Consider the following 7,624-nt stretch of genomic DNA (forward strand, 5'->3'; position numbering starts at 1 on the left):
TGTTATATTGAAAGTTAATGAGTAATTGTTAACTTATAATTAGTATTATTTAATTTAAATTTAATTAAATATTATTATTTAATTTAATTTCTTCTTTTCTTTTATTTAACAAATTTTTAATATTTTTGATTGAACTCGACAAAATGGTTATTAGCTTGTTGTTTTTCTCTTCTTTTCTTCTCTTCGATAATTTCAATTGTACACTTTTTCAAGCTCATAATAATACAATTGAAATTTTTTAATAATATTTTATATTGATAATTTATTTTGTTAATTAATATTGCGAAATTTGAATTCATATAAACGTTAGATTGACGCCGCTTAGTGACTGTTCAATTGAATTATTTCTTGTTAATTTCTAACGCGAAAGTTGAATCTTATAAGTGTCCGATTGACGATTGCAAATGACTGTTAACTTCAATTATTTCTTTTTAATTTACAAGAGGAAATGTGAATCTTACAAGTGTTCGATTGACCTTGACAAATTATTGTTAACGTAAACTTTTCGTACTTAAGTGTCAACGTTGATTCTTTTTTTATAATTTGAATTTTGTAAGTGTTCCATTAAAATTAACAAATGCATGTTAACTTGTATTTTTTGTTATTAATTTTTATCGCGGAATTGAAAACCTGTAAGTGTTCGATCAAAAATTAACAAACGAATATTGACTTGTATTTTTTGTTATTAATTTTTATCGCGGTATTGAAAACCTGTAAGTGTTCGATCAAAAATTAACAAACGAATATTGACTTGTATTTTTTGTTATTAATTTTTATCGCGGTATTGAAAACCTGTAAGTGTTCGATCAAAAATTAACAAACGAATATTGACTTGTATTTTTTGTTATTAATTTTTATCGCGGAATTGAAAACCTGTAAGTGTTCGATCAAAAATTAACAAACGAATATTGACTTGTATTTTTTGTTATTAATTTTTATCGCAAAATTTGGATACCACAAGTGCTCGATTGAATTTGAAAAAGGAATGATTAATTTGTACATTTTGTTATTATAATTTCTATCGTGGAATTGAAAGCCTGTAAGTGTTCGATCAAAAATTAACAAACGAATGTTAACTTGTATTTTTTTTTTTTTTTTATTAATTTCTATCGCAATATTTGGAATCTTACAAGTGTTCGATTGAATTTGAAAAAGGAATGATTCATTTGTACATTTTGTTATTAATTTCTAACGCATAATTCAAATCCTGTAAATGTTTATCTACTGTTAACAAATGTATTATTTATCATTAATTTCTACCATGGAATTTGAAGCTTATAAGTGTTCGATCGAAGTTTACGTATGATCTTTAATTTATATTTCTTCGTAGTTCGCTCATAATTATTTATACTTTTACATTAATGCATCTTTGTGTATGAATCTTTTATATGATTAAGATTCATGCCGAGAAAAATGAAAAAAAAAAAAGAAATTATGTGAACTATTTGTTATTCTATTAATTAATAGTTAGTGCTCGAATTGTTTAATTTGGATATCACGAATAAATTCGAGAATTTTTCTCCAGTAAAATAAATCAAAATATGCGAATAACATATATGTATATATATATATATATATATGTATATAAAATATGAAAATATATGATACACGAATATATTCCAAAATATAACAATATACGTGCAACAAAAAAATATATATGCATGCATGATATGTGCATTGTAATAGGTATATCGAAATGTATGCAATGACAATAACTATTTTATATTGTTTACTTATTATTAATTGAAATTTAAATTACAATTTAAACTACAAGCGTCATGTATTTTCCTATGTTAGACGTGGATGATAAAAGAGATAACGTTTATCAATTGAGATTTATTTATATACGGGAAAATGATCGTTCGATATCGCGCGACGTAATCAAAAGAATTCTTCAATTTATCTCCGATGAAAGGATCTTTAATTTTCACGAATTTCACAAAAGTATGATCTTTTGAAATTGTTCTTTTCTTTTTTTTTCTTCAATGATTTTTAACACGTTTTCATATACGGAACTTTTTTCTTCTTTTCTTTCCTTTTCTTTTTTTTCGAAAAATTAAACTTCGGAATAATTATCTCTATTCAGGATTCTCGAGGTATAGTTCTCAAATATTGTCGAAATACATACGTTTCGTACAATTTCTTAACCACGGCTTAACACATATTGCGTTAATTCTTAAAATGAAAGAATAATAATACGTCAAACTTATTTAATTGTCGTACTATATATTGATGGTACAACAATTCGCAAATACGAATTGTATTAAGATGTATGAATATCGTGAAACCATTACACGATAATTATAGAATCAAGAATGTTGGAGTTGCATTGTTGTTTTTGTTTTGTTTTTTGAGTTAATACTTTCTATCGCATTCAATATTCGTCTGTGTCATAAAAGGTTAACAGTTTCAACTAATTTATTGAAATTTCAATTTCGCACGCAATAAATCGCGTCGAAGCAGACTTAAGTAAACAATATCGAATTTTAAAAACACATTATGAGACAAACATAAATGATATATGGAATTTACTTTTGGATGTGTACTTGAAAAAGAAAACTATATATATATGTGTGTGTGTGTGTGTGTGTGTGTGTGTGTGTGTATGCAAGATATAATAATCATATGGAAAAAATGCGAAATAAATGTTACATATTGTTTTTGATACCATCCAAATAACTGAACAAATTTTTTTATCCGAGTTCAACGTTATTATCAATCTCCGATAAAAACAAAAAAAAACAAAAAAAAAGAAAGAAAAAGTATGAATTTGCATGAACACTCGCAAGTGTCTTTTAATCGTGTCATTATTAAATATTATATTTTTATTGTGAAAATTTATGATCGTGTTATTGATGATAATTTGTAGAATTTATGTTTTATCATGGAAATCTTTGATTTGGAATGATAAGAACTTATTTTGAAATTATTATAGACTTATATAAGAATTTTCAAGACTTCAAATATTAATCAATTGATTTAATTAACGCTTTCGGTTATTATTGTACAAAATTATGATGATTGATAATGATAATAAATATTTTTTCTAGATTAATTAATTAGAAAATTATTTAAATAATACGTGAATTTCTAAAGTTAATTAACTTTATTTATTTGTTTTCTTCGTACAGAAACATTAAAAAAAGAAAAGAAAAGAAAATATGAAAAATACGTAATTGATCGTTTATTTGCAAACTTTAAAATAATCAATTAAAATGAACAATTAATTATTTATCGAAAATTTTTATTTACGAGATTTCCATATTATATCGTTAGAAAGTTTCTTTAATAATTCGTGCATGTTAGTTTACGTCGATTGATACGTATCAAGAAAGTGTTATTTATATATTATAGATATTTATTAGATATTTATTAGATTTTTATTAGATATTTATTTGAAACCTATTGGAAACGGGTGGTGGTGGGGGGGGGGGGTGGATGAAATAATAATAGAAAACTATAAAATTTTTTTAAAATTTTATTTCTCATAGAACATTGTATTATCCCATTAAAATATCATTTTTATTTTTCGATCCATAGATCATGATTTATAGATCGCGATCGATATATACCGAAACGAACATAATTTTTAATAATAATATTCATTAACAATGTATAAAATTTTAAAGTAACATATAATTAATATCATTTCCTTTCGTCGATCCATAGATCATTATTTATAGATCGCGATAGATATATACCGAAACGAACATAATTTTTAATAATAATATTCATTAACAATGTATAAAATTTTAAAGTAACATATAATTAATATCATTTCCTTTTGTCGATCCATAAATCATGATCTATAGATCACAATCCGTATACCACGTACGAATATAACTTTCAATAATAATATTCATTAACAGTGTATAAAATTTGAAAGTAACATTCTGATAATATTTTCTTCTTTCGATCATGATCTATATGATTGCGATCGATATATCACGTAGGAACATAATTTTTCAATAATAATTCATTAACAATGTATACAATTTGAAGGCAATGCAAAACGTTAATATCTTTTTATTTCTTTTTCTCTTCGATCTATAGATCATGATCGATATTTAATCTAAACATTGACAGGATTCCTTCGGAGGAAATTTTAAATCGATCATGTTCACTAACAGTAGCCATGTTTACGATCTCACAATGTAATTCAAAAGATGAAAATGATACTAATCATACGTTAACCATAGAAGACGATTTTACGTATAGATCGATATTAGATCATAGATCAATAATTCGAATCGATAGCGATCAAATATTTATCGTCAACGTTACCGACGATAAATCGGACTTTGTACGGTTTTTTTTTTTTTTTTTTTTTGTCGAGTCATTCGTTCATTGCTTTAACCACTTCTAATATCTTTTCGTAAGAATAAATAAGTATTAGTGACCTAATCAATTAGCATATCGCATAAATAATAACTTAAGTCAGTTCAACGATTAGTTGATTTTATTTCTAAAATAGTTTTAACTGACCTTGAATGTCTAAGATATCCTCTCGAGAATTTTACTCTTTTACAATTAGAATGATCAAATTTGTTTCTAATCAATTTCTAAATTGTATCAAATACTCGGATATATCTTTATCAATTATTTCGATCTGAACGATCTAAGATCGATGATGAAAATCTTTTTTTTTTTTTTTTTTTTTTTTTTTTTAATTAGGAATAACATCGAGAAAACATTGTTTCAATGAGAATAAGAGATTTCATTTTCTAATGAATTTCTAATGGCGTCAAAGTGTTCAAGCATTTTTTCGTATTATTTCGTTCTAAATAATTTTAAATCTTTGTTGAAAATTATAAAAACATTTTTTTATGTCTATCGATGGATTCTCTTTCATTGAAAATTCGACATTTTTTTTTTTTCTAATCAACTTCTAATCAGATCAAATAATCAGCTATGTTTATTAATTATTTCGATTTAAACGATCACAGATCGACGTTGACAATTTTCTAATTGTGAAATCTATCAAGGTACTTTGTTTCATTGAGCATTAGATAATTTATTTCTAATCAATTTCTAATTAGATCAAGTGGTCAGATATTTTTATCAATTTTAACGATCTAAGCAATCTTAGATAGACGTCGTCAATCATAAAAGATAAAAAAAAAAAGTTTTTTTTTTTCTTTTTTTTTTTTTAAATCCATCGAAATATTTCATTTTCATTGAAAATTAGACGTTTTATATCTAATGAATATCAAATCAAGTAGTGAGCATTGTATCTAACGATTTCGATCTATATAATATTAAATCGATATTGAAAATTCATAAAAAAAAAAAATTATTAATCCTTATCAATAAGTTTCGTTAAATTGAGAATAAAACATTTTATATCTAATCAATTTCTAATCAGATCAAGTGAGGTCAACTATTTTTATCAATTATTTAAATCTAAACAATCCTAGATCAATGTTAATAATGTTCAAATTGTGTAATCTATCAAGAAACTCTGTTTCATTGATAATTAGACACTTTATTTCTAATCAATTTCTAATCAGATTAGATAATCAGATTTTTTTTATCAATTATTTCCATCCTACATTGACGTTGGAAATTTTCAAATTGTCTAAGCTAACGAGAAAACTTTGTTTCATTGAAAATCAAACATTTTATTTCTAATCAATTACTAATCAGGTCAGATAATAAATTATTTTATCTAATGATTTTGATCTGAATGAAATTAAATCAAAAGTCAAAAGTTATAGAAAAAAAAAAAAAAAAAAAAAAAAAGAAAAATTCACTCTCTATCGAAATAATCCGTTTCATTGAAAATTCGACATTTTCTTTCTAATCGATTTCCAATCATATTCAGATATTCAAATATTTCTATCTAATTAAATCGATCTGAACAATTTGAGCAATTTTTGAAAATATCGAAATTGCAAAGTTTATCGAAAAAAACATTGTTTCATTGATAATCGTATACATTTAATATCTAATTAATTTCTAATCAGAACGAGTATTGAAATATTTCTATCAATTATTTCGATCTAAACAATCATATGAGAATAACGAATATTACAATAATTATTAACCATTAAAATTATTAATATTATTTTATTATTTAATTATTTAATATTAAATAATCATTATCAATTTAATAAAATCATTAAGTACAATTGTCATTGGCACAATAATTAACAAAAATTTAATTATTTTAATTAATTCCAATTTAATAATCGTTCGTATCACGAAATCGAACGTGCCGATCGAATTAATAAATTCGAACGTTTCGAAAAATCCCGAGAGAAGGGAAAAAGTGAAAGAAGAAAAAGAAGAAGAAGAGGAAAGGGGATAAAAAGAAAAAAAGAAACAAAAAGAGTGAGAGAGAGAGAGAGAGAGAGAGAGAGAGAGGAAGGAAAAGGAAAAGGGAAAACGAAAGTCGAGATGACGAAGGTCGAATGAAAATTTCGTAAAAATGACGATCGTGAGGATCCATCGATCGATCGTCGATCCTGAAAAGAGGATCCTGAAGAGAACGTCTAAAGAAAGAATGAGAAAGAATGATAGAGAAAGAGAGAAAGAGAGAGAGAGAGAGAGAAAAAGAGAGAGAAAGAGAGAGAGAGAGAGAGAGAGAGATAAGGTCGTAAGAGGTCGTGAATTTTTCACTAAACGATTCGTTGAGGTTCGGGTCGTCTCGTGGGTTCGATCGAGCCGATCGACACGCGCCGACCAAACGGTCTATATCTCTCTCTTTCTCTCTCTCTTTCTCTCTTTCTCTCTTTCTCTCTCTATCTAGCTCTTTCTCTCTTTCTCTCTCTATCTATCTCTTTCTCTCTTTCTCTCTCTATCTATCTCTTTCTCTCTTTCTCTTTATCTATCAGTCTGATTCACTCGCTCGCTCGTTCTCTATCTCTCTCTCTCTCTCTCTCTCTCTCTATCTCTATCTATCTGTCTGATTCACTCGCTCGTTCTCTCTCTCTCTCTCTCTCTCTCTCTCTCTCTCTCTTTCTTATTCTTTATCTTTCTCTCTCTTTCTTTCTTTCTTATATCCTCGAGTACCGTTTACGTTTCCAACAGGACGGATCGATCGTGGTATGAAATCGGTAATGAGCTGTAAATTCATGGGGATAGGAGCGCGTGCGCATGGGTTTAGGCTGACTGTGCTCAAAGAACTCGATAGAATAATGACGAATAACTTCTAATACAAAGAAAGAGAAAGAGAAAGAGAGAGAGAGAGAGAGAGAGAAAGTTGCAACTATTTATCTATTCACCTCTGTCTATCTCTTTCTTTCTCTCGCTTGGTCGATCTCTCTCTCTCTCTCTTTCTCTCTCTCTCTATCTATCTATCTCTCTCTCGGTCTCTCTGTCTCTCTTTCTGTATTTCAATCTGTCTCTATTATTTTCACATTGTTTGAAAATCGAAAGATGCATAACAATAATAAGTCAATACTATTTTACATTTCTACCTTCATTTAATTCTATTTTCCTTTCTTTTTACTATTTGTAATATCTATGCATTTATATCTCATTTTCTTATTATCTTACGATGTATAAATTTCTATCTATTTCTCTTTCTCTCTCTCTCTCTCTCTCTCTCTCTCTCTCTCTCTCTCTCACTCTTTCTTTCTCTCTCTCTCTCCCTCTCTCTCCTTCTCTATGTTTACGTGTG

This window comes from Vespa mandarinia, chromosome 25 (genome assembly GCF_050613455.1).
Source record: "Vespa mandarinia isolate Hongniang chromosome 25, ASM5061345v1, whole genome shotgun sequence".
Taxonomy (NCBI): domain Eukaryota; kingdom Metazoa; phylum Arthropoda; class Insecta; order Hymenoptera; family Vespidae; genus Vespa; species Vespa mandarinia.